This window comes from Erithacus rubecula, assembly GCF_903797595.1.
Source record: "Erithacus rubecula genome assembly, chromosome: 14".
NCBI lineage: Eukaryota > Metazoa > Chordata > Aves > Passeriformes > Muscicapidae > Erithacus > Erithacus rubecula.
Window position 1 is genome coordinate 3066605 of NC_136666.1, and position 26555 is coordinate 3093159.

General features: G+C 51.3%; 2 protein-coding genes across 4 annotated transcripts in view; both read left to right on the forward strand.

Annotated features, from left to right (window-relative positions):
- SNX22 (sorting nexin 22) overlaps positions 1–26555 on the forward strand; it is a 192650-nt gene that overhangs the window by 121389 nt on the left and 44706 nt on the right. The window lies entirely within an intron of this gene.
- Positions 18521–26555, forward strand: part of ZNF609 (zinc finger protein 609) — a 63143-nt gene continuing 55108 nt past the window's right edge. The window contains exon 1 of the mRNA XM_079317914.1: positions 18521–18690. The gene's annotated coding sequence lies outside the window, so the exon portion shown is untranslated. The remainder of the gene's footprint in view (positions 18691–26555) is intronic.

Below are 26555 nucleotides of genomic sequence, written 5' to 3' on the forward strand. Positions count from 1 at the left end.
CATCTCCAATCTGGGAATTGTGCTGTAGATAACTAGTTTTAATCCTCCCATGGAGGACCTTCACAATTAGCCATATTCTCTGGAGATTCCTCCCAGTTTGTGGGTACTGCTTGGCTGCAGAGCCACTGGAGCCAGAGCAGCATACTCCAGGAACACCATTATCCAACCTGTTAATGACAGATTTCCCTTTCTCCTCAATGCTGTGGCATTTCCTAGGTTGCATTTCTCTGGCTTTTTGCTGCTCCTGTATTGCAAACTACTTATAATTCTTAATTTTCTGCCTTTTTATGGTGATTTTGTCTGCTTTTCCCAGGATTCCTTTAAGCAGCAGTAATTTGCCTCGCTTGTGAGCTAAAATGCAGGGATGTGAGCCTTTCTGCAGTTGCCTTCTGAGGAAATGTCTGGGTTTTTGGGCTCTCAGGAGCTGCAAGTGCATCTAAAGGAAGCTGAGCTGAATTTAATTGCAAATGTCAGCAAGATGACAAAGTGTGCAGCACCAGCTCAGAAATCTGACTTGGGTCTCGCCAGGAGTAAGAAATTCCTGTTGCCCACGTGGGTGTTTCAGCCTGGGTTCATCAGAAGTGTCAGCACTGTGATCCAACCATTTCCTGGTGTGCTAAGATTCCTTGTAGCCCAGGGACAAAGACAAGGAATATTTCCCTTTTTCACCACTGAGGGTGTGCAGAAACACAGGGTATTTTCAAGGAATGTGTGAGCAGGCAAGGGGTGGTGATGCAGAGCAGAGACCTCTTGGGAACTCAGCTCTTGTGGAGCTTTTCCAGGCACTGTGCTTTGACTCACACCTCTCCTCCTCATCACCTCCCATCTGAGGCTCCTGCATGTTCCAGAAGAAATCATTTCACAAGTGCAGGGTGAGCCTTGCTTGCAGGTTATACCAACCTTGTGAGAATGAAATAGTTCCTGGCTTGCTCATGGTGTTTTTATGGTGATCCAGTGTTTTTTGGCAGCCACAGAAGCTTGCTTTGACTCTTGTGACTATTTGTTGTTCCCAATAGGCAAAGGGGACTCTTCCTGGTCTTAGGTCTGGTTTGTAGTTTTTGTTGATTTTTTTTTTTTTTTTTGTGCTGGGGGGTGTTCAGTCTGGAGAAGAGAAGGCTCTGAGGAGGCCTTAGAGTCCCCTCCAGTGCCTAAAGGGGCTCCAGGAGGGCTGGAGTTCTAGAACATGGGGAAATGGCTTCCCACTTCCAGAGGGCTGGGTTAGATGGAATATTGGGAAGGAATTGTTCCCTGTGAGATGAGTTTAAGGTCCTTCCCAACTTAATCCACTCTGTGATTCCATGGTTTTGTGGTCTGTCCCCACTGTGACTCTCCCATTACCACTCAGACCTTTCACTGCTGTCACCCACTCCCTGTTTAGCACTGTCTGCAGATTTAATTTCCCTGCTGTTTGCATCTTCTCTTGGGTTGCTAATGAAGATGTTGTGGCACCCCGCTGGTATTTTTCTGTCATTATCCTCATTTAATTTTTTTTTTTTTTACACTTATGCTCAAAAAACCAAAATTAAGCAGTGCTGCCCCAGCAGAGTCAGACCCATTCCCTGCCAGAGCTCTTACATTATGCTCAGGGAGGGGTTATTTGCCCACATTTTTACTGCACATGTAAGCCTGGCCTTTCATCACCACTGAGAGGGGGCAGTCCTGCCTTCCTCTGCCCTACCTGCAGCATGTGAGCCCGACTGACGTTGTTGAGATGGTTTGCAGATCCTGAGGATGTGTGGGAAGTGCTGATGGAACAGGATCTGGAGTGCTGGAGCTGGCAGGGAGCAGGGCAAGAGTAGAGATGTCCTTGGAATTAGGATCAGTGGCATGTCAGGTTCCCTAATCCTAGTTATGCTGCTTATTGCATGAACTAGTTAAATTTCCTTCTCTAGGTCTCTTTCCCATGTGGAAAATAAAGTAATTATTCCAGTCAGAGGTTATTTACACCACATCTTACTGCTCAAGCTGTGATCTTTGGCCTGGAGCTGCTCTGGCAGCAGAAGTGTTCAGCTAGGAGGGTCCAGCCCAGGTGTCAGTGTCACTTGCTCTGTTTGCAGAGAACTGCAGCAGGAGCTGCTTCCTGAACTCAGCCCTGGTTGCCTGGAGATCCCTCTGAAATCTCAGGATATCCAGTAGAGCTTTGCACATCTTGCCCCTCCTCAGAATACATTCTGGGCTCATTTCCTTCTCTTCCTGGCAGCAACCCAAAAATCCCTGCTCCAGACCAGAATGATTCCTTTGTTACACTTTTCAGCTAGAGGTGACCTGGAAACTTTTTTTCCCCCCTTGGAGATCCAAGCATTCACTACAGCTTTTCCTTGCTCCGGAGCTGATGTCACTGACACCTTGAGCAGAGCAAGGAGCTGCCCTGGTTTTCCTGTGGGAGGTACCAGTGCCTTCAGCAGCACCCACTTGGCATCTGTGGGATGGGGCACAGCACTAAAGCCAGCAGGGAAGTGTTTACACTGATGCCATTTCCATGTGCTCTGAAGTCCATTTTGCTAATGACTTCGATCTGAGAGACTGTTTAACTGGAAAAAGAGTGTTTCCTGCTGCTGTTTTGGTGGTTGGTTGGTGTGTTTGGCTTATTTTGAGTGCAGATACACACCAAGATCTGGATGGAGCTATTATACCAGGCTGAAATATTGGCTAATTATGTTTGATGGGAGTTAAGTGTTTATTTTTCATTTCTAGGTGATCACTTAGTGTCCTAAATCTGCACAGGGGAACATGTAGAAGCTATTTTTGTTCCACGAGATTGCAACTATCATTTAAATAGGCTCCAGCTTTCCCTCTCATGAAAAGTTGCATTTAAACTCTTGGCCTCCTCTTCCCTCTCTGGTAAAAAGAGCAACAAAATACAAAAAGAGACTCAGGTGCCCACTGTGCAGAAGTTGGTTTAGATTCTCAAACAGGAGTGAGGAAGAGTAGAGATTTTCTATATTTAGACTCCAGAAGGTGCCTGTTCAGATTATCTCCAAATAAAGGAACAATAGCCCTCTGAAAATATTTTACTAAGGAGTTAATGGGAGGGAGAAACACAAACACAGACATTGATGTGTATTTCTAAGAACAGTATAAATGCATAGAGACTTTTTATGAGGACCTGGTCCCTGAGGGAAGGGTTTCCTAGTGCAGGCTCCAAGTGAGACAGATGCCTGTTTGTGTGGTGCTGTGGCTGTCCTGGCATCTTCCTTGCCTCCACCACCAGGATATTTGCCTTCTCATTCCTGAGGCACCTCTCCCAGTGAAGGATTTTTAGCTAGGTCAGATATCCTTCCTTCTGGAGCAGTCTAGGTGGCTGTTAATGATTGCAAGGCCTTGAAACTTAACAGGGCTCTGCATTCTCCTGAGCTGAATTTGTCTTTTCTGTGTAGCCAGATGCCAGATCCAGTGGTGTCAGGCATTAGGCTGGCTCACAGGGTGATGCATCTCTTTAATTCAGGTTCTCACCCCACAAAATCCCCTGATTTGTGGTTCTGGGAGCAGAGCAGGAATGCAGCTGGTTTGGATTAGAGACGGTAAGAGATGGGGGAGTTTTTCCATATGGGAAGTGCTTTGGTTTTCATCAGAGGCTCTTCTGAGGTTCCAGCTGCCTTGCATAAGCCAGCAGGTTTGCTCAGGCCACTGCTCAGGCTGTTAAGATGAAGGAGAGATTGTCACTTGATGATGATTAATTTAGGAATGCATTAGCATGCCAAAGAAATCGAATGATAAGAGGCCTGCTTGCCCTCTCCTCTGGTTTCCTGGACCCAAGGGAGAAAGCCAAGCCAAGACTGAAGCATATGACTTAATTAATGATGACTGTGGACTTTGCCTCTGCTACCATTTCAGCAAAATACTCATGAGCTGGCAGGGCCTTTTCCCTGTCTCAGATGTGGTCACTAATACTTGCTGCCTTCTCAGTGTTGGGGTTTTATTCAATCCTGAAACTGAGAGTTTGATAAAACTGACCCAGTCAAGTGCCCCACTGCCTTCCCATCCAGGTTCACCTATGACCACCACCCTTTCCATGGTGACCCCAAATGATGTGTCAGCTGCAAAATACAACCCTTGCAGTACATGTAGAGTGCCCAAGGACTCTGCTTGCTTAAGCTTTTGTTGATGTGTCATTGATTTCCTAACCCTAAATAGCCTGGTCGCTCCGATGAGTTTCCTGGTCCTGTGAGAGATCCCATCCCATTCAAGGGATTGAATCAATCCTGGGAGCAGGTGCTGGCATCATCCCTCCTTGGGGAGCAGCAGGAGGGGTCAGCATGGGGAGAGGCAGCTGCCCAAGTGAGCCAGGGCAGGGACACAGCTGTGCAGGGCTGTGTTCCCAGCGTTTGGGTTTTCTGGCTTGGTTGCATGTCCTACCCCTGTGCTTCCCAGCTCTGATTATGAAAGCACTTTGTGCAGCTGCTTGAAGTCTGACTGTATCTAGCCAGGTGCAGCTCCATGAGGTGGCCTGGTTCCCTCATCTCCTCCTCCCCATTGCTTTTCCCTTCTCCTTGCTGTGTCTGTCCAGTAGTGTGGGTGATGGGGCCGTGTTGGAGCTGAGCTTAGTCCTGCCCCAGCTGTCCCTTGGCACAGGAGGATGAAAACAGCCCTTTCAGCCTAGTACCTTCTCAAATATTATTCCAAGTCCACCTTGTTTCTCCTGAACTGGTGCTAGGTGCTCTGTAAACATCTCCAGTCTTTGCCATGGGTGGGTGTTGTCCTGGGCTGGGGTGTGAGCTGCAGGAGGGTGTTGGTGGCTGTAGGTCCTACAACAAGAGCTGGGGCAGCAGCTGCTGCTGGCTCTGCTGGCTCCTCTGGGTCTCCCACAAACTGCTCACAGTGCACTAGCACAAGTTTGAGTTTTAAATCCATGTTTCAAAGTCCTGTTATTACTTACTATGTTTTAATTGTTTCTCCTGTTTTGAATCAAAGTACAGCCTGTGGTGTAGAAACACCTCGATGAGAGCTGGGCTGTGGGCTGGGGGCAGAGAACACCCACTGGATGGGTCCAGGGAAGGATCCCACAGCCATCCCAGCCTGCTGTGCCTGGATCTGGTTGCATACCAGCCAGGCATGCAAGGGGCAGAGCAGCCCAGGGCTGCCAGGCATTGTGATGGGAAGAAGGGGAAAGGAAGGCTCAGAAAATTCCTTGTGCATCCTGGTGCAGGGAGCATGTGCCAGCACACGAGCTGCCAGCAGCAGCTGTAAGTGCTCAGGAACAGCAGGGAGGATGTTGACTGCAACAATGCATCAAGGCTGTGGTTTGTAGCCTCAATAGTCAGGCAGTTAACTTTTTTTCTCTCTTTTTTTTTTTAACAAAGACATTTTGATTGCCAAATCCATAACCATTAGCAGCTGTGGTTTCGAGCTGTTCCTTCCTCACACGTTGCAGTCTAGACCTGACAGGCTTTCAAACAAAAGTTTGGCTGACAGCTTTTGTTTGGATTTCTTTGTGATCCTGCTTTTTTTCCCTCCTTTTCGTGTTCTGTTGATTTGAGGTGAACATTGATGCGGATCCCTTTGCTAACACAGCCTCTTACAGCAGCTCTGCTGTATCCCTGAGCTCTTCCATGGCCAAGGACAGCTTGTAGTGTTCTTTGGGTGCATGTTCTGGATGTTTCTGCCTCAAGCTAGAAAATTTGGCATTTCTAGAAGATTGGATCTGCTCTGGGGTTTTCTGTTTAGGAAAATGTTACATTTCTCATGGGCCAAAGGCTTGTTGGCCAATGACCTTAAAAGATGGTGCTTGAGAATGTGCTTAGAGTAGGAAGTGTGATGCAAGACAGTGTCATGATGGTGTTCAGAACTCAGAGTGAAGCACTTGGTGCTCTGCAAACGCTTTTCAGGACTGGAGGGCTAAATAAGGAGGTAAGAGCAGTGGTAAAACTGGATCTGCTGTTTGCAGAGGTGTCACCTTTGTGTGAATGTGTTCTGGAGCACTCAGAGTGATGGCTGTGCTGGGAAAATTGGCTGGATAATTCCCCAAAGGGAATATCCTTTTAAAGAAATGGAGACCACTGCTGTCAGAACAACAGAGCTGATGCTGCTAAACCATTCTTCTTGGAAAAGTGACAGGCCAAATGTGGCTTGGGCACAGTGGCACCCACATCCAATTAAGCATTATCTCTCATCTCTGATGGCTTCCTTTTTCCTGGATCCATGTGTTGGTGGTGCAGGCATTGCTGCAAGTGCCCTTATTTGGCCACAGCGCCCCTGTCAGTCACTCCCAAAAAGCTGCCCATTTTCTTTCCCTCTTGCAAACCACAGAAGAAACATTTTCTAGCTGGATGGTGAGCAATTTCCCTCTGGAGAGGAGGAGAAAATGGCTGTTTAGTAGTTAATTACCTGTTACACGTCTCTGACAGCGATGAAGCTTATGAGGCATGAAAGAAGAGCAAATCTGCCTGTCCCACAAATCACCAAGAAAACAGGGTGAAGGAAGTTGGGCTCCCAGGAGATCCCTTGCATCCCACTCCTCTTTTTGCACAGCGCCAAGGAGTGTCTCCAACACCCAGGAAGAGTCCCGTGTGTGTTTCTGCCTGCTGGGGGGAAATGATTTATTGCCACTGCTGGATTCTGCAGCCCAGCCCCTCTCTTTCAGAGGAGATGCTGCCTCCACCAGGATGATTTTTTTTCCCCTTTGAATCCATTTTATGGTGAACTTTCTTGCCAACACATGGGGTCTGCTTGCTTTTACTCTTTCCAGACAGCATTGCTTTCCAGTGCTCTCTTTTATTCCAAAGCTCTTGGAGAGCAGCAGGGAAATGAAGGCTGGAGCGGGTGTCCTGGCCCGGCACCGCCTGGCAGAGCAAGCCGTGTTTTCCCTGTTGTTCACTGAGAAGCCACGCCAGGAAAATGATTCACCCCTTTCCATCATGAACCTTGCAGAGCGTCTCAGGCAGCTCCTCACTGCTCGTGTCCCTGGCAGCTGTAAGATGGAGAGGCTGGCAGTGACCGGGGAGGGACCACAGGTTCCAGCGTGCAGTTCTTCCCCACCATCCGGCTGCCGGCATGTGCGCTCGGGCTGAGAGGAGAGCTCGGGTTGCACTGCAGGGCTCTGTGTGTGTGTGAAACCGGGACTGTTCCCACCCCTTTGTGTCCCCAGGCCTTAATGAGAGTGAGAATGCTGCTGGAGGGTCGCTGTGGAAGCTGCCGGGAGCGCCGGGCTTTGTGCTGTGCAGAGCTGCTGCTCCGTGCACGTGGTGCCTTTGTTCCTGCCTCGGATGCACCGGAGCAGAGCTCATCTCGTTAGTGATGGTTTGGCTTCCCCCCAGGACGTTTTCCTTCTGCTCTTTCCATTCCCCTGCCTTCGGGTCACGGCAGTTGGGTTCAAGCCAGTGCAGCTTATTGGGGAGGGGTGCAGCAGTCGAGGGGTTTGGGATGGCCCTTCTCCATGTTTTTTTTTTTTTTTTTCTCCTGTGGAGGTGGAATCAGGATGAGCAGAGGGTCCCATTGCACTGGTACTAGTGATGCTGGGTGAGCCTGCATGGCCCCAGCATCCTACTGCAGACTTTACCTAAATGGGGGAAAAATAAAAGGTAACAGATTGGTATTGGTGTGGGGTGAAAAATATAGCAAGATTTTTTTTTTTTTCTCAGATGCCAGAGAAGGTGGGTTTGTGTCTGCTGGCTCTGAGCTGGCTCGTCCCCTCCTTTGCTCTTTTGCTGTGGGCTGTGGAGCAGGAGGCTGGCAGCCCTGCTGCTATTCCTGGTGGTGACAAGCTGGTGATGGGAGACGAGGGATGGTGAAAACAAAGTGTATGGAACATTCATCAGCAATTATCCCTGCTTGCAGCTTGAGCTGGGTGACTGTTGGGGACATCTGATAGCTACTTAATACATGTTCAAAGCGCTGGCTCTGGCGTGAGGGTGAGTCTGGTGGCCAGTTTTTGGAGGAGCCCTGCACTCAGCTCCCTTTTCCAGCTTAATTTAACCTGGAGCTCTTGCTGCGGGTGTTAAGCTGCCTTGAGATCTGCTTTTCTCTTCCCTCCCACCTAATCTCCTCACAGCTGGGATCTTCCAGACCTGTTAGCAGCAAACTGAAGCCCGGGTGAGAGGTGGAAGGAGCAGGGGGGCAGTGGAGTGCATCTATGGGGTGTTGGTGCGTGGCAGTGGGAGGAGCAGCTCTTGGTGAGAGCTCTGTTTGCAGCCCACTGAGCCCACTGCCCTCCCACCTGCCTTGTTGCCAGCCAACTACAATGTGGCAGAAGGTCTGAAAGGAGGCTGAATCTTTTTTTTTTTTCACACTCTAATTGCATTGCATCACCCCTCTCTTTTGAGCTTCCCTGGTCATCTGCAGGATTGGAGAAGGGTAGGTTTGCTCCCTCTTGAAGGATAATCTGTTCTCTGGACTGTGTTTGTTGTAGCCACCTTCTAAATGCCAAGTTGATTCCAGGTAGAGGCAGTGTAAAGCCTGGAGTACCAGCACCTATGTTATTAACACCCCCAATATGAGAAACATGAGTGCTGTTTAATTTAAGAAGGGACATCCCTCATCTGTCTCCTGGTTGGATTTAATTCCTGGTCTCTGGAAGAGAGAGGGAGCATGGTTTCCCTCTGAATTGACCTTTTATTTGAAAAACTGCTGTTGGAGATTTGTCTTTACTGGGGATACAGAATCCCAGACTGGCTGGGGTTGACAGCAGCTTTAAAGTTCATCTCATTTCATCCCCTGCCATGGGGTGGAACATGCCTTCCACTAGACCAGGTTGCTCCAAGCCCTGTCCAACCTGAACAATGTGACAGGATATGCTCTGTCCTCTCCCTCTGACACACCAGCTCTGAGTTTTGGGCTTTTATTCCAAGCTAAGGTTTACTGAAGTGATGATGGGTCGCTTGTGGGGTGGAGTAGTTGGGAATAAATTTTTTCTCTTTCTCCTAAACTTCCTGAGTTGCAGACAGTAGAGTGACTTGACTGACCTTTCACTGCAGAAACAGTGAGAAATTAGGTTTTGGTACTTAAATTTGGGCAATGTAACAGAGGCAAACCTGTTTGGTGTCTTGGTGGCAGTGTCTCTGCTGAGAATGAAGCTTCCTAAATTTCTGTGGGATGAATGAATGGAATGTACTCATGGAAGGGACTGGGGGAAGAAGGGAACTGGGCTGTTGGCCTGGCTCAGCCTCATCTTCCTCACCTTAGGAGCATCCTGACTCTAGGCAGAGGAAAGGGTTATGGCTCTTTCTCAGCTCCAGCCCACAGAAATATTCTGGATTTTTGTTTACCAGGATGAGATAAGAGGTTTCTGGGGTAGGTACAATAGGAAGCCTTAAATGTAGTGGCTGGATGAGGGGCTCCCTTCCATGCCTGCTGGGAATGAGATGCCAGAGGAAGACCAAAGCTTTTTAAAATGAAGGACAAAGTGATTTGGCTCACAGACAGAAATGCACCCTGGGAGTAAAGATGAAAGGCTGTGGTGTGGAAGCAGAAATTCAAGTCACAGTTGTGGCATCCACCTTGGCCTTGAGATCAGATTGAGGAGGAACTGTTGGAGCTGAAGGCTTGATTCTGGTTTTGAATGAAAATTGTCAGTAGAGAAACTAACAGGCTATTGCTTTCACTGCTGATGCCTGTTTAGGAGATGTTCCTGGGATGAAGCTGTAAAAAGGTGTGAGGGGGACATGGTATTGTCCTGGTCCACCTGAGGGGATTTGGGAAACAGCTGCATTCCAGCAGCAGGACCTCTGCAAAACACCCATCCTGGCTGCCCCACCTGGCTGAAGAAGCCACAGGCTGAACCAGATGTAGAAGAGCAGGAAAAGAATCACCTCTACTGCCAGGTTTGGGTAGCCTTTGGTCCTCCAGCCTTGGAGGTGCCACCAGTCACCCAGGTGATGCTGAGAGCAACCAAGCAGTGACAGCATTTCACTCCCTCCAGGCCTTAGCCAGGAATATTCACATTGGCTCTTCCTAACTTTCCAAGATCCTCCTTCCCTGCAGATGGGAAATGAAAATCCTTGGCATGGGCATGGAGCAGTGGAAGCAAGTCAAGTAAAGTGACTCAGCCAAAAAAGAACAGAGAGGAAGAAACCTTTCCAAGCCTGGGTCAGTGCAGCAGGGCATGATGTGGATCAGTGAGGCTCCTCCTCCCCTGCATGGAGCAGCTGAGTGCTTGTACCTTTCTCTTACTCTGTGCACAGCCCTTACATGCTCTTGTAAAATGAGAGGGCTTGGAAACGCTTCCCCTGATTGATCCAATCCCAGCATTGGGCTTCTGTAAATCTCCCTGAACTGCTGGCAATGCTGCCAAACCCTGCTGCAGTGTGGGGAGAGCGGGCTGCTCCCTGCTTCCCTTGCCATGCCCAGCTGTTCCAGGGCAAATCCAAACTCATTTTGGCAGGTCGGAGAGAGCTTTTCAAACACTCGGCCTAGGAGTCATTTGTTAGTAACAAATGGGGGATTTGCCAGGACATGCAGCTCCATCTGGTCTGGCATCCTGTCCCCTCAAGCAGCCTTGATGAATCTGCTCCAGGAAGGCAGGGGAGCAGGAAAAAAAAGAAGGCAGTTTTCCCATGGAAGGAAAACCACTTCCACAGTCTGTTTGAGCAGGGTTTCCTGAGCTGGAGCATCCTCATGGCATGTGCTGGCCTCAGTGCTTGTCAGCACCAGCTCTGCAGCTCATGGACTATCTGAGGTGGGAGCTGAGATATACATTTTTTATGACTGTTTTGCCTTTCACCTCTGAATGCCAGGAAGGCTGAGCTGCAGCCAGCCAGGATCTTGGTCTGCTTCCTGCATGGAGTGGGGATTTTTTCTCCTTTTTCCCCACATAGTTAATTAGAGAAACAATTTTAGAGGTATTTTTCCAACCTAAATCCTTCTATGATTCTATAATCTGTTTATTCTCTTCCTATAAAATTCTCCCATGTCTTCAGTGTGGTAAATTCCCTCCATTGACTCTGTGAATGAAGCCAGCCCTGAGCTGGCCTCTCTGAGCCATCACCTTGGTATGTAGCAGGTGTGTTGCTCACCCTTTATATGCAAGTGAATATCAAGGAATGCATGTCCCACAGCAGGACAGTGCACACTCTCCAAATCTTACATTCTTGTGTTTGGGATTGAGCTTTGTGGGGAATATTTGAGGATGTATTTGTAACTGGAACAGCTGGTGGTAGCCACCCTATTGGTGGTCATTTCAGGCTGGATTTGGCAGGTTGTTTTGGTTGAGGTGCTGGGTGCTGTCCATAACCAGTTAGGGATTAGTGGGGATACTCATATTCCTAGACATCTGAGTCTGGGGATGCATCAGGCTGAAAAGCTGTCCCTTGCTTGTCCCAGTGAACAGGTGGGCTGGTGATGGTAGGGCCCCTACCACCTCCCTCTCCACATGCCAGGGTTCTGATCAGCCTAAATCAAGTGTGAAACCACAGGGGTAGCACAGGTCAGAGCTAAAGGGGGCTGAAAGGGGCTTGGGAACACCCAAGGTGAGGAGATCCAAAGAGTCAGCGACCTTCAGCAGAGGTGCAGTGGGAAGAGCCTGAGCAAGGGGCTTGCAGAGTAAGACCAGAATTGGAATTGTTTGGGTTTTTTTTCAATAAAAGTTCTTTAAATGGTTTGATCTGAGCTGCCACAGCCTCCATATAACCCATATCTTGGCTAAGATCCCTCTGTTCTTGCACACTGAGCTCTTTTTGCACCCATGCAGCTGTCCTGACTCTGGTCTCTGTGTCTCTCTGTGTTTCACAGTATCCAGACCTGAGCCAGGAGTCCGGATCTCCATTTGTCTTTATCTGCACTAATCCCCAGGAGATGGTTCTGAAGTTTCCCATCAAAGGCAAACACAAAATCTGTAAGTAGTAAAGTTTCCCCAGATGCCCCCCCAGCCCTTGGAGCTGGCTCCCCTCGCCACCCCAGCTTGCTGTTGCCAGATGAGTTCCCAACCTTTGTCATCTGCTCTTTGATCTGGAGGTGTTTGTTAAAGGCTCAAATACATCTGTAATATTTTTTTTTGTCTTCAGTTCCCCTTTCCCCAGATGTTGCTTCCTTCCATATACATGTTTCTTCCTGCCTCTGCAAACACTTGGGTAGTCAAAGAGCAGTCGTGTCAGCGACAGGGTGGGGACAGGAGTTGTTGCAGCAATATCCAGGCAACCTCTGTGTCCTTTAGTTCCAAATCACACTCTTGCCCCTGAGGACAGTGAGGGCTTGAACAGCAAGAGCTGCAGGGCCAGATGGACATTCCCCATCTGCAGTCTGGTGGGATGGGATGGGATGTCCTGGCAGGGCACAGGGAAGCTCCGCAGCATCTGCCCGCGCTCCGCTCGCCAGCGTCGTTAGTCCCTTTTACGAGCCACCAGCCCCTCTGCAGGCTGCCAGTTATTCCTGCCCAGTGCTATAAAAAGGATGGAGGAGGGATGCAGCAGCTGGGGAGCCTGCAGTCAACTCTGTCCTTATTAGCAACCTCCCCACCACACAGCCCGGGGAAGGCACCGCACGCGCTTGCCGGGGATGTGAAAAATTAATTTGACGGGCTAAAAGCAGCAGAAGCAGGAAGAGTCTTGGCTGTTAGTTCAGCAGAGCTGACAACTGGGTGATCTCCCTCCTTTCTACAAGGATCCTTGGGCTGGTACCTGGAGCTCAGGAGTGTTGGGATTTCTCAGGACTGGTTATTAAGGGCTTTTTGAAGCATAGCAGAGGGCTATTTTTGTTGGCTTTGAGGGTTTTTTTTCCCTATCTTCTCAGGGAAGCACCTTTTTCCCACAGCTAGGTGTTGGGATGTCCTTCAGAACCATTTGATTTCTTCCTTGGCTTTTTGAGGAGCAACTGGGAGGTACATTCAGCTAATGGAGACCAGTGCTTGGTGACCTGCAAGCAACTTGAATTTCACTTGTGGTCCTCCCCCTAGATGGGTTATTCTGAGTGCCAGTGAGCAGGCAGGAGTTATTTAGGATGCAAATCTTGGCTGTGGGGGAACAGCCTTGTGGCCCTTGCTTGCTGATGCAGCCACTGCATCCTTTTTTCCCCTTGTTTTAACCTCTGCTTTGCTCTTGCCAGGCACTTGTGCTCCTTCACTCCCACCTCTGCCTCTGTCTGGCCACGGGTGGGAGAGGGCAAAGCTGCTATGAGGCTCCTGTGCATCTGCCTTGCCGGGTGCAGTTGCTGCCAGTCCCCTCCCCATCTGTCACATCATCTCCTTTGTGTTGTGACACTTTCTGCTTGGAGAAGGATCAGTCTAACAGCCTGGAAGGAAGCCGGCTGTGCTGGCGGCTGCCTGTGCTCCCACTCCCACTGCTGGCCCTGCCTTCCCTGCCCTCCATCCCAATAGGAGCTGTCACAGGAGCAGTGCAGGGGGGCTGTGAGCTGCATATTCACCTCCCAGAAGGGACATGGTCCGTCTGGGTGATATTTATGACAGCCTAGGGAAGGAGCAAGGAAGCCTTTGACCTTTCATCGGCGCAGGGCGCTGTTTTAATAGAAGCTGGCATTGCATCCCAGGCAGTCAAAAGCTTAATTCTCCCAGCTGGAAGCAGAGCAGAGGGAAGGTGCCAGCTCACATCCCCACCTGGGCTTGCTGGCTGCCCTGGTCTCCTTGAAACCTGGCTCAAACCATGACAAAATGCCAGTTTGTCCTGTTGGAAAGCCAAGCCAGAACAGTCTTCCGTGCCAGATAACAGTGTGGACCTCACCACATTGACATCCGGATGCTTCTCTGTTGCAAATTACTTGTTTCTAGCAGCCTGGGGATGAGAAAAAGACCCTATCATGGCTCAGTTTTTGCTGCCAGGGTCATTGTTTTTGTGGAAGGGATGGGCACAGTGTTGCATCTGGGAGCACAGCTCTCCCTGGATACATCCCCATGTAGTTTTTGCACATGAGGACAAAGCTCATTGGAGATGAGCTCATGGGAGATTTCCTTGAATCCAGGCAAAGCTACCCTGAAGCATCACTTAGAAACCTCCCTCCAGCAGTCAGTGGCTGGAAGAGTGCAGAGGAGCAGAAGACATGGTGTGAGATGAGAGGCCTTGAATCACTGAGCAGAAAGAGCAAGGGACCCTGGGGCTTTGCCTTAGTTTTAGCCTTTTCTTAAAGGTTACTTGTGTGGTGTTTGCCAGCTGGAAGGGCAGAGGAGCCTCCCAATGTTTTTGGGATCCAGGAGAAGCAGGCAGGCATGTGAAATACAACAGCTCTGGTGACAGTAGGTAGTTGGGGTAATGTGAACTTCCTGCCTTTCTGCCAAAACCAGCCCTGGCGTGGGGACAGGGTGATCTGACACACTGCTTCTGGATGGGCTGGCTCAGCCTGCTTAGGTGCCAGTGACTGGAAACAGCAATTGCAAGGAGGAGCCTTCTTCCCCATCCTTGGGCAGTGGAGGGAAAGTCTTCTCTGGAGTGGCCAGTGGGATGGAGGGTCTCCCAGGACATCTTCCAAGCCATGTTTCAGTTTGTGGATCTGTGGCATGGTGATCTGCAAACTGTCTTTGTTGAACTGGAATTGAGACGTTTTCTTGAAGACATGGTGATGGTCACTGCCTGGTTAGGATCCATTTTCTCTGGAGAATCACCTGCTTCTTATGGCACATGGGCAGTTACCAGCAGATTTTGTAGCAGTGGCTGAAGTAGAACTTTGGAGCATGGTGTATCTTGCCCTATCCCTGTTCCCAGCTACACAGACAGGACAAGGCTGGCATTTAGAGGATGGGAAGATGCAGGGGAGCAGCAGGAAGGCAAGTCCTGGGGAGATGTGGCAGGAGGTGAGCAGTGTTGGCTGCTGGCAGAGCTTCTCTGGGAGCTGGGAGAGTGGGAGCATCCTTGCATTTTTACAGGCAGGAAGAAGAGGACAAGGTCATTCCTCTGAGGGAGCACATCACTATGCCTGGCTTCTGACCTCTTCATCAGTTGTCCAAAATCCTGTGTTCTTGTGTCCTGCTCCTCTCCCAGGTGGGAAAGCAGAGCTGGCTGTGAAGGTCAAAGAGAGTCAGTGTTTTCTCCAGGTCCCACTAGAGCTGCTGGCTGAGGTTTTCCCTGGTGGCAAAGGCAGCAGATGGCCTTGGAGACCACCAACCTAGCATGTGGCAAGGTGGAGCAGATGTCACCATCATCCCAAGCTGAGGGTTTGTTGTCCTCAATCCTGCCGTGGAGAAACACGTCCCTAACACATTGCTAGACAGTGCCACATCTCCTCAGAGCACATCAACACGATTCCTGCAGGCAGACACAGGGATCCCTTTCCCCCCTGGTAGTGGCAGGCAAGTGCTGGATGTTAATTTACTCCTCTCCTCGAATTTCCCCTCCTGGCCGCATCGGACACGCTTGCCCCCGGCTCCCGGTGTCACGCCTGTGAAGGGAGCCTGTGCAGCTGGAAATGCCTGGCTCCTCAAGCAGGATAATTGGATGTGACAGGAACACACTAACTAGGAGACCTCGGTGCCTCCAGCTCATTTGCATTGCAAATAGCATTTAAAAATAAAGAGTGATGAGGGTTTGTTGTGTTTTTCTTTTTTTTTTTTTCTTTAATCCCCTCTTTACAGGGAAGCTGGATGCAAAGATCCATCAGGGAGCAAAGAAGGGGTTAATGAAGCAGAAAGCCGTGGGGTGAGCGCTGGGGAGCAGCACTGGTTCCTGTGAAGCACCCAACTGCCTCTGAAGGGTGCCAGGATGGTCTTCAGCTCTGGAAAGCAGGTGGAAGATGGATTCCTGATCCCAGATTGCTTTAGGTATTGCTTTATCTCTTGTATTGCAAAACTATTAAAAAAGATTGTTTTCACCAAAACCTGGCCCAACAGCCCTGTGCTTCCAGGGAGGTCCTGTGCTGCTGACGAGGGTGGGTGGGAGATGGAGGTTGACAGGATGTGGTTCAACAATTACTGGCACCCCAGGAGCAGCAGGTCCCAGAACAGGCATGGGGAACACTCCAGCAGCAGGCAGCCCAGCTCCATCCTGGCTTTGGCATGATCTCTCTCTCCAAAAAGTGCCTTGAGGTGTTTTTTTGCTCTATGGGAGAAGGGTGAGAAGCTGAAGGGATGAGGGTGATGGCTCCCAACAGCCAGAGAGCCTGAGCTCTCAAGTGGGTATGGGAATTTTGGGGTTAAAGGTGGGCTCTGTGCCTGCTCACAGGTGCTCTTCCAACCCTTTGGAATTAGTGCTGAGTGCCCAACCATACGTTCTTCTGTTGATTTGTACATAAACAGCAGCCACCCCCCATGAGCTGGCCCCCAGCAGCTGTGTGTAGAACACCTTGGGAATAATCTGAATTGTACCTTTTTCTGTACTCCCTCACACTGTGCCTCTCCCCACATTGCCATGTCCATGCTCATCATGCACTGTGTATCCTGGGCTTCCATCCCTTCTCATGCTGCAGTGCTCCAGGCTCTGCCTTGCCATGGTCCAAGAGCACCAGGAACGTGGTGGGAGCTGCCAGCTCCACTGCTGGCACAGTCCCTGGGTGTAGGTTGTCCCAGCACTCTGCCCCATGGGAGAGGAGGAGGGTGCAATGCCTTTGTGCTGCAGCACTGGAAATTGTCCCATGCCATTTGCCTTGGGAGTTGTCTTCTGGCTCCCTTTGCTGCCTGTAGGATCTCCGAGGTGCTGGAAATGATGGAGCTGGATCCAAGACTCATCCACGTTATTCCTCAGTGGGAAAACCCTCATGGGTGTTTCTGAGCTGCCTGCAGTTGGCACAGGGTTTATGGTGTGGGAGCTGCTGTTCAATGCCAAGGGTGATGGAATTCTGTTTCCTTCCTCCCCTGGCTGCATTTCTCCCTCTGCTCTGTCCCTTGTGTCCCACCACAAGTCAAGTCAGCAGTGCTGGGATTCCTAGAGACTTCCCTGCACTTTTCTTACATGGAGATCCTGCTGTCTTGGTGGATGTCCCTTGAGAGTGATGGAGAATATACATGGTGCCAATAGGAGCAGAGTTGGAAAGGGATGGGGGGCCTGGGGAGTCATCCCAGGGTCTTGGCTTGGGAAGAAGGAGGCAGAGAGGCCTTCCTTGTGAGCTGTGTGGGAGAGGTGAGACACAGAGGGATGGAAAACAGCACCCAGGGAGGAGGTGCCAGCCCAGCCCCATCTCCTATCCCAGGAGTGCAGCATTATCAGACCAGACATGACAGGCTGCTGCCTTGTCACCTCCCTGTCCCTTGTCACTCACAACTCATGTCTACCTGGTGCCTGCAGGTTTCATCCCTAAGGGTTTCATGTCCACCATCATGTGTTGGATTCTGTGGGATCTCTGACAGCCACAGGCAGGCTGGATCACAGACCCTGCTTGTGGCTGTGGCAAAACATGTCATTGGAGGAATGCTGAGGTCATTCCCAATGGAACTGCCTTGCCTGGCAGGGGTTTTATTTTCCTCCTGTATTAGTGGCATCACAGTTTTGCCAGGAAAGATGCACTGACTCATCCCCTGGTTCATCCTGCGTTCCTGTCTGATGCTGTTTTTCCACTCTTGGAAGCACCATTCCTGGTCTGAGATTTGATGAACATCAACAGCAAATGCCCATAAAACCTTTTACCCAACCCTTGAAAATACTTCAGTAAAAACTGACCTGGTTTTATTAATACAGGTTGTCTTGGAGCCTGCCAGCATTGGCTCTGTGCTGTGCAAGAACAGTTTCTCCTCATCAGGATAAATATGGATTTCTCCTCTTTCTCTCTTTTGGGCTGTAAGAATTCTCTTCTCATCCCTCGTTTCCTGTTGCTTTAAACATCTTCTGACTCCCTCCCACCTGCTCCAGCCCCAAAAGCTGGTGAGACACCCAAACCTCTGGCCTCAGGATCACCTCCTTTGCCAGGGATTTGAGTCTTGTGTTGTCCTTATTTGGGGCAAAAAGCATCAGAAGAATTTGGCATCTCCTTTGCTGCTGTCCTGAAGCCACACTGGATGGTGGCACACTCAAGGAATGGTGGCACCTCTTTGGCCTGGAATACTTACAGCAGTCCCTGGCTGGGTGGATGGAGTTGGTGCTCCCCTCTCCATCTGCAGGAGCTGCAGATTCCTGCGTGTTCCTGCTCCATGCTCAGCACTGACAGATGCCAGCTTGGATCCTGCAGCCCGTCTCCCATTGGCACAGCTTGCTGTACCCATTCACTTTCATGGTTTGGGGTGTCATGGAGATAGGACTGGGACATCCCCACTGAGGTGAACTGGAATTTCCTCCCCGGTCAGCAGGGCTGGTGCTGAGGCTTTGGGTGGGAGAGTTTAGGGGACATGTCACCTCCAGGGCATGAGAACGGCTGGGGACTCAGGTGTTCTTTCCATCCAGAAGAGAGTTTGGAAAGGAAAAGTGGCAGCGTGGGGCACAGTGTGGATGATTTTGAGGTAGGTGTGGGTGCCCCGGGTGGTGATATTCCCGCCCCTTGCTGCTGGCTCGGGGAGCTAAAAGCGTGCCGGGCAGAGGTCTCACAAGGCACCGCTCAGAGCGTCGAACACCCCCAAAAGATTCCCCCCGCCATTTCCCAGGAGGCACATCGGCGGCTTCGGCTCCTAAGGCAGGGAATGCTCCGTTCCGCTCCGGGCTTTGTCTGTCTCCGGCCCCCGATCCTTCCGGCGGGACATCCGCTCCGTGTTTCCCCGCCGCCCGGGGACGCCGCTCCGCGATCCGCCCTCCGCGTTTTGCGCCGTGTCCGCCCCGCCCCGCCCGGCGGACCCGGCGCGGCCTGCGCGGCGCGGCCTCAGCGCGTGGCGGCCCCGGCCGGCCCGGCCCGGCCCCGGCCCGCAGCGCCGGCTCCGGCGCGACCCACATGGAGCGCACCTAGGGCGGAGACCCCAGCGACCGGGTGAGTGCGCGCCCGCCGCGCCGCGCCGCCCCGCCGCGGGCGGGGGAGGTGTGTGGGGGGGTGGCGGTTGGGGCTCCCCTCGGGCTTCGGGCATCCCCCCCCGCCCCTTCCGCGCCGGCTGGGCCCGGGCTGTCGGGAGCCATGAGCGCCGGGACGGGGATACGTGCCCTCCCCCCTTCCTTCCTGTGACCCCTGGGAACGCGGCTGTGGCCCTCCCCCTCCCCCCCCCCCGTGACCCTTACGGACGGGGCTCTGCGTACCCCTCCCCCTGGAGCATTGGGAACGGGGGTTTCAGTGCTTCCCCCTCCTCTGTGCCCCCCGGGAACGGGGCTGTGCTCCCCCCCCGGACCCTTGGGGACTCCGTGTGCTGCCCACTCCTGCGACCATTGGGGATATGTGCTTCGCCCGCCCTCATCTCTCGCCGTGGGGATGGAGCTCCGGTACCACTGTGTGCGCGGGTCGGTGTGCCCCTGGTCCCCCCATCCCCGTGACCGGGGGCGGTTGCGGTCCCTGCGCGGCCGTTGGGAGGGAGCTCCGCGGCTGTTGTGGCCGTTTGGGGCCGGCTCCTCCCGGGCTGCGAGGCCCCGCCTTGGCCGTCGCGAGGGTCGAGCTCCGAGCCCGGGGTTCCCACGGCTGGAGGGCGGCGGTGTTCCCCTGCTGGGGTCACCGCCATGCCAGGTTTTGTGGGAAGGGAGTTGCGGGGGGTGATGCGGGCGGAGAGGGGCTCCTCGAGAGGATAGCGGTGTTCCTGGGGGTCACCCCTCTTGACCCCCACCTGTGTGCAGGGAGGGGTTGGGGGCACAGGAGCAGAGGCTCTCTGGACCCCAGCTCTTTTGTAGCGCCGTTAGGGGGTTCTCGGCACGGATCCGGATGATTCAATGCTCCCCAATGCGTTCAGCGAGTCTCTGTGAGTTTGGGGCGGGTCAGACCCCGAGAGCGGAGCCCCTTCGGGCGGCACCACTGGGGCCGGGCCGGGTGCCGCAGGACGAGCCGCCCTCCTCCGAGTCCTTGGAGCCCGCGTTGGGCAGCGGGGCCGGTCTGGAGGTGACCCCGCCGGTGACAACGTGGCCGGTTGTCCCGCGAGGGCTGGGGCGGCCGGCGGGGCAGGCGCTCCTGCCGTGCGCTCTCCCGCCCGTTGTGTACACGGGGAAGGTCACAGGTTCAGATCTGGTCTGCGAGACTTGGCTCCCCTCCATCTCCCAGTAGCCTTCCTTTTGCCTTTACTTTGCTTTTTCCTCCCTTTCTGGGAAGGCCCTTTCCCTTGGAGGAGGCGTTAGACACTTGTTTTTTAAAGTGTGCACCGAGGAGCCCCATGGGCTCTTTCCCCCACCTCTGGGGAAATATGCAAGGATGCTGGTGTTGGGGCTGGATTTTGGGCTCCATCGTGTGCAGGCAGTTCGTCGCCTGGACATCCTCAGGAAAACCTATTTCCACTCTTTGTGCGATGACTCCAGCATCAGATTATGCCGCACATTTCTAGCTCTTTGTTGGCAGTATGCGACCGCACATGCACGGCACTCAGAAAATCCAGGCAGCTGATTTTATTGATTAGCTCTTGACCAAAAATAATCTATTATTTTGAAGCTGTTTCAGTCGCAAAACACAAATCCTTGCCCTTTTATGCCCTCGTTCATCCAGTGAGGTTTTCTCCTCAGGAGAAGGGAGATGTGCTCGGCACCAGGAACGTGGCATTTCTGTGGTGGAAGAGACAAGGATTTAATGTTTCACCTGGACTGGCCTGGCATGCGGGGCAAGGGCTGCTTCTGGTTAGAGCTACTGGAGGAAATTAATTATCAAGCAAGTTGGAATGACTTGTAATTGAGTATGGCCAGAGCACAGGGATTTTATTCCTTTCTCCAAGCCAGGCACTCAGACTTGGTCTGTGTGTTTGGTGAGTCACCATTTAGGCTGCTCATTAGCCTCAGGGGGCCAGTGTGTGTGTGCATGGATGTGTCTCTTAAGATACTTGTTATCTCTCTGCTTGCTGAAAGCGGTGTGATTTTTTGGGGGGATCCATCTGTCTGTCTGGAGCCCTGTGCTGGCTGGTAGCCACAAATAATCTCTCGCTGCCTCAGCTGCAAAGTCCCCTCACACTTCTTTGCACCTGGCTTGTCTTATGTCGGCGGTGATGGCATCGCTGCTTCTCCCTCAAAAGCTTTTTCCTTGTAAATTGAGCTGAAAAGGTTCCTTTCTGGGAAGAAAGGGCTCACAAAGGTGGTTGGGGTGCTCTCACATGGTGTTGGATCTACCCAACACCTTGCATGTGTGTCTTTATTTTGAATTAACAAGAAAGACTGACCAGAGTTCACTCCATCTGGTTTATTTTCTTGCAGAACAGGGCTACCTTGAATCAAAATTCGCTTATAGGTTGTATTTACAGTGTATTCTTAGTTGTGATTGCATAAATTAAAGAAAACCAGGAGCTGCCTGGTCTTTCTAGCACTTCCATGTGATCATCCAGACAAAGTCGATGTCTGTGTGTTGTGTCTAGACCAGACAGGTGGGAGACCCACATCTGGAATCCCACTTCTGGGCCCAGCTGATGGTGGTTGAGGACCAAAGTCACGTGTTGTGCCTGATTCAGTTGGCATTGCTGGAGTGCAGGGTTCTTTCTCTGCATGCTTGTGCTGAGCAGAAGGAGAATCTTGAGCTTGACCTTGGCTGGCTGGGAGTGGGGATGCACCTCGGCGCTGTCCCACCACGCCCCGTGCAGCCCGGCTCTGCCTGGGATTAGGGCCTGTGGACGCTGATGCAATCCTAGTTCCAGATGTAATGCAATAAGCCTCTTTGTCCCCTTTATCCAGAGCATTATGTAAATAAGATGGTATTTATGGTGCCAGGTATGTTGTTCCGGGGCTGTGCGACATCCTGCGTGCGCAGCGATGCCCTTTGAGTGTTGGCTGGCCGCGGTTCCTGGCCAGACACAGGGACCTGCTGGGGGCAGGCAGCGAGCAGTGGATGCTTCTGGGGAGTGCATCACGTGCTGGTTCCCCACGGAGAGGAGGTGAGGCTGTGGGTGACCTTGCCAGGAGCTGGTGACAGTTTAACCGTGCTCAGCTGCTTGTACATGATGAAGGCAGCGAGTGGATTAGCGCTGGAGTCTGTAGGGTGGTTGCCCACTGAGATCGTGGAGAATCCTATGGTTCCTGCAGGATATGGACTGCTGGTTCCCCAACCTTGGAAGTAGGAGAGTCATGCGTCTGTTCCCAAATCTGTGTTCCATTGCAACTGATAGTAGTTTGTGGAGATATTTTTTGGGAAGCACCAAAGTCTCTGAAGCACCTGGAGGTGGCCTGGGCTGTTTACAGTTCTTCTGTGATGCCTCTTCTAGTGCTTCGTGGGCCCTCTAGGCATGAGGAGGGCTTGTCATTTTCACTTGGGTCTTGCCTGCTTACGTGGAAAAACCCTAATTTGGGTGCTTGTGGCTGTGGGAGGAGGGACGAGGATGCCATTGCATGGGGGTGCTTGACTCCCCCAGGGTTTGGGGTTGGGGTAGTGGTGTGTTGAGGAGCCCATGTGGGTGTGAAGGACCTTTTCTAAGATCAGGGCTAGGTAGATGAGCTGGCTTACAACTATCCTGGAGATCATTGGTGGCCACATGTGGCTCCTGAATTAGAGCTTTGACCAACCTGGCAGCAACTGGTCTGCTTTATGTCGCCATGCTGTGTTGGCTTGAATGAGGAAGGGTGTTGCTTTGGGTTGGGAAAGGGCATGGAAGGACATCCCACTGGGATATGGATTACTTTGCCATGCAGATGCACTTTCCTGCTACTGAAGGTCGGTGCCTTGAGGTATGACATTGTGCCAGAGGAAGGAGTGAGGTTGAGCCTGAACAATCTTATAGTAAGAAAATAGGGAATGGTTGCCTAACCAGGAAACTTACTCTGGGACTCTGGTTGTTTTTGTGGTTGATTTTTTTTCTTTAAAGGAAACCAATTCCCATCTGCATTTGGGTGAAAAATCAGTTTTTGTGATGAGCCCAAGAGGTTGTTTTGTTTTCGCTGCAGCTGAGTGTCCTTCACATGCACAAAACCCACTGACGTAGCTGCTGAACGTCAGCTCAGATGTGGTGTGAGGGGTATGAAAGGATGCAAGTGCAGTTTTTTGTGGATTAATAAGGATAATTTCAGGATAACCTTTGTATTTTGTATTGAAACATTAAATGCCCAACTTCTACAATTCATTGCCATGTTCATGGTGTAAGAAAAGGAAAGGTGATGTTGTTGCTTTCTGCTCCTGTTTCCCCAAGCACTGAAAGGTTTTGTGGCATTGGATTTTTCCTCTAAGCTGTTCTTGGGCCACTCATTCTTCCACTGGCTGGAGTGATGAGATCTCTACAGTGCTCCATCATGTGTGATGGGCCTATCCTGATTTAATGATAACAAAATTGATTTTAATGAATTTGCTGAGCCCATTTGTGGTTTGGATTAGCAGAGCATTGTTGGTTCAAGTGGGTCCAAAGATTTGACTTGGAGTTTTCCTGGTGCTTCTCCAAGGGGATGAAGGGCAGATCAGGAGGAGTGTGCTGTGCCTCTTTAAAGGAGTGAAAAGGAGGTGTGTAATGACTTCCCTGACAGTAAACACTATGAATCCAATAGGAAAGGAAGAATCTTGCTCATCTCCGAGAGAATTACTTCTCCTTTCCCAAAGGTTTTGTAGCTTGTTGAAATTTCTTCTTGTCCTGAGGATTTCTTGTTTATCTTTGAGGGGGTTTCACATCTAATCTGCACCTTCCCTCTGCATCCATTGCCACAAGCAATTCCAAGTGCACTAGGACTCCCCAAATAAGCCCAGCACGCTTTGATGCATGGTTTTCATTGGGTTTTATTGTATTCCTGTGCACTGGCTAATTCACAAAATTCGGCAATTTGCAATGGGTCATTAGCACAAATTAGCAACTTTCTGATGGATATCAGAGCTCTGCAAATGTGCTGTATTAATCTGGGAGATACACCTATTTATTATCCCTCCCAGGGACAAAAAAAAAAAAAGGGATTTCTCGGCATGGTGCTTGCTCTGCTTGCATTTGTCCCTGTCTGCATGTGCCTTCCCTCCTCCTTTACTTCACAGTCTGGTTGTTTTTTTCCCAAAGTGTTCCCAGGCTGATGATGTGACAGGAAGAGGGATTACAGCTGCACGCACTGGCCTTGCTACAAAGGGAGACTCAGCTTTGAGAGCCAAGGTGCCCTAATTGGTTATTGAATGAAGGGAATTAAAGACAAATTATAGGTGAAGTGGCAGCTCCTTTGGTTTTGGAGTGGTGGAGGGATGTTTGTCGTCTTCTGAAGGCTGAGAAACAGCCAAGGCTGGCTGCATGGCCTGCTCCTAAAAGGAAAGATAAAGGAAATAAAGCCCAGAAGCTCTCCCTTCCCTAGGAGCCAGCAAACCAGTGGCTGTCCATCCTCTCTGACCAGCTCTGCTCATCTCCTGTCAAGGCAGAGCTGTGCCTGGGAGATGCTGCTCAGCTGGGATCACTCTGGATGAAGAAGATGGAAAAGAGATGTTGACTTTGATGCAGGGTGGCAGTGCAGCCAATGGTTTGCTGTTCCTGCTGTACCTCTGTGGAGGGTGATACCTGCATCTCTGAGACCATGAGAACCCAGTTTGGGACTGGGCCCACGATGGGGCTGGGGGACAGCAGGGAGACCAGGAGCAGGGTGAGGGGCCATGCTGCCTCCAGAGCCCTGTAAAGAAAGGGAGCCAATGGCTGGTTCAGTATTGGCCACCCTGCTCTCACCAACACCCTCAGCTCAAGATGCTGCCAACTCCTGGATGCCTTCCTGCATCCCTGCTGACAGCGTTGGGTGAGCAGGGGAAAAGGGTAAGTTCCTTTTTCTGGCACTTACTCCAGTGGTTATTTATTCCCACTGGTTGTCTGTGGCCTTTGCCAGGTCTTCTTTCTTGCCATTTCCACATCTCATGCTTTGAGGATCTTTCTTGGTCACGTCTGTCTTGCTGCTTCCTCTCACTGCTGGTGATCTTCCAGCCTGCATGGAGTGCTGAAGTTTGGGAACCTCTTGGGTTACTTTTGTGTGCCCTCTACCCTCTTCTAGGCTATGCTAGAGGACAGGCCACCAGTTCAGATACCTTTAAGCCTCTCATAAATCAGCTCACTTCTGTGTTGGGGTTAGCAAGGATGTAACTGCCCTGGTTTTAAATCCACACAGCTCTTCCACTTCCCCAGCTGAAACCAGTTCTGTTCAGGGGTCAGTCATTCCCCAGGTTTATCACTATGGGAAGCATTGCAGTGCCAAGCAGATTGGCTCAGATGTGTGGTTTTGAGTGCTTAATGTTGTTTTTGGCACCAGCCAGTAGGGACGTGGCTGGCTGGGCTCAAGAATAGCCTTTGTGGTGGTAGGGGAACACCAGGGCCATGTCTAGTGCTGCTGGAATGCACTGACATGTCTGGGGTAGACTCACCAAAGTCTCCAAACCAAACCAATGGCTGGTTACTGCTCATGGTGTTGCTTTGCTTTTGCTGCTGTGTAGCTGCCAGTGGTCTGTGTGTTGGCCTTTGACAGCCAAACCCTGTGGAGCCCCTGCTCTACCCCTCTGCACTGCCAGTGCCTGCTGGGCATCTGCTGGGTGCCAGTGATGCTGTGACACCTGCAGGGTGGCACATGAGGACTGTGGGGAGAGCAGGGGATGCAGATTTTGGGTGAAGATGGGGCTGTGTGTTTCTGGTTCTTGTTAAACCATCACATGCAGGTCTGTGTATGGCAGTTACACAGGGGTGTCTTCCAGCATGCACACACAACAGTGAGGGGTTTAATCCTTGTTAGGCAGCCCTGATTCAGGGTAGATCTGAGAGCTGAGCTTGCAGGAAGGAAGCTGCTCTGTCATTTTACATACCAAATACTTTTTCTCCCACACATGTGGGTTTTTTAATTCCTCTTTCTCTATACAGCAGAGAGTTCAGATACTGAGCCCACTTGTGCTTGTGGATTTGGGTCAGATCTGGGATCTCTTATAAAGATATTGGCCATTTTCAGCTGCCTGAGATTTTAGAGATCATGCTTGCTGGAAGATGTCTATCCTGGCATTTTTGGATGAGCAGGCTGTGATCCAGAGCCTGAGCCTTGCTACTCCCTGCTCATCTCCATGGCAAAGACTTGAGAGGGGATGTGGCTCACCCAGGACCCTGCTGTCAGAGCTGTAACAAAGCACTGGCATGACTCTGGCCTGTTTATGCTGTGCTTGATGCTCCTCCAGTCCATGCCACTGTGTTATCCTAGCAGGTTCCTGCAAACCTGGCTCCTGCCTGGCAGGAAGGAGGGCAGTCAGCTCTTTGCAGGGGTGCTGCGTGTGCAGGAACAATGCTGGACTTAAGGGCACCTACAAAGAGGAGCCATATGGAGAAATCAAGGGGCAGCAGATAAAAATTGCACTGGGAGAGGTTTCATCTCAACATAAGAAAGAAATTTTTTGCAACTATTCCCTGAAACAACTCCCTCTGTGACACAGTAAGAGTCCCTGCCCGTGGAGGTTTTCAAGACATGTCTGGACAGGGTGGTAGGTAATCTCACCTGATCTCCCTTCTTCTCAAAAGGTTGAAGCAGGTGACCTTTCAAGGTCCCTTCCACCCTGCTCTGCTCTACAGTTCTGTGACCTGAGTCATGTAGACATGTATGTTCAAGCTTGTGTGTAACAATGGTGCTTGCTCAGCTTCCCAGCAGAGAAGTGACTCCAGCAGTGCAGTTCAGCACTGTGCTGTTTGCCAGCCATCCTTCACAGGAGCCAAATGGAGGGTTTGGTGCTTCGTGTGGGTCTGTAGGTATCAATGTGCCTCCTGCTTGACTTGAGGACCATGTGCTGGTTCTCTTGCTGATAGTTTTCTTGAATTACGAGGCTCTTGGGCTTCCTTG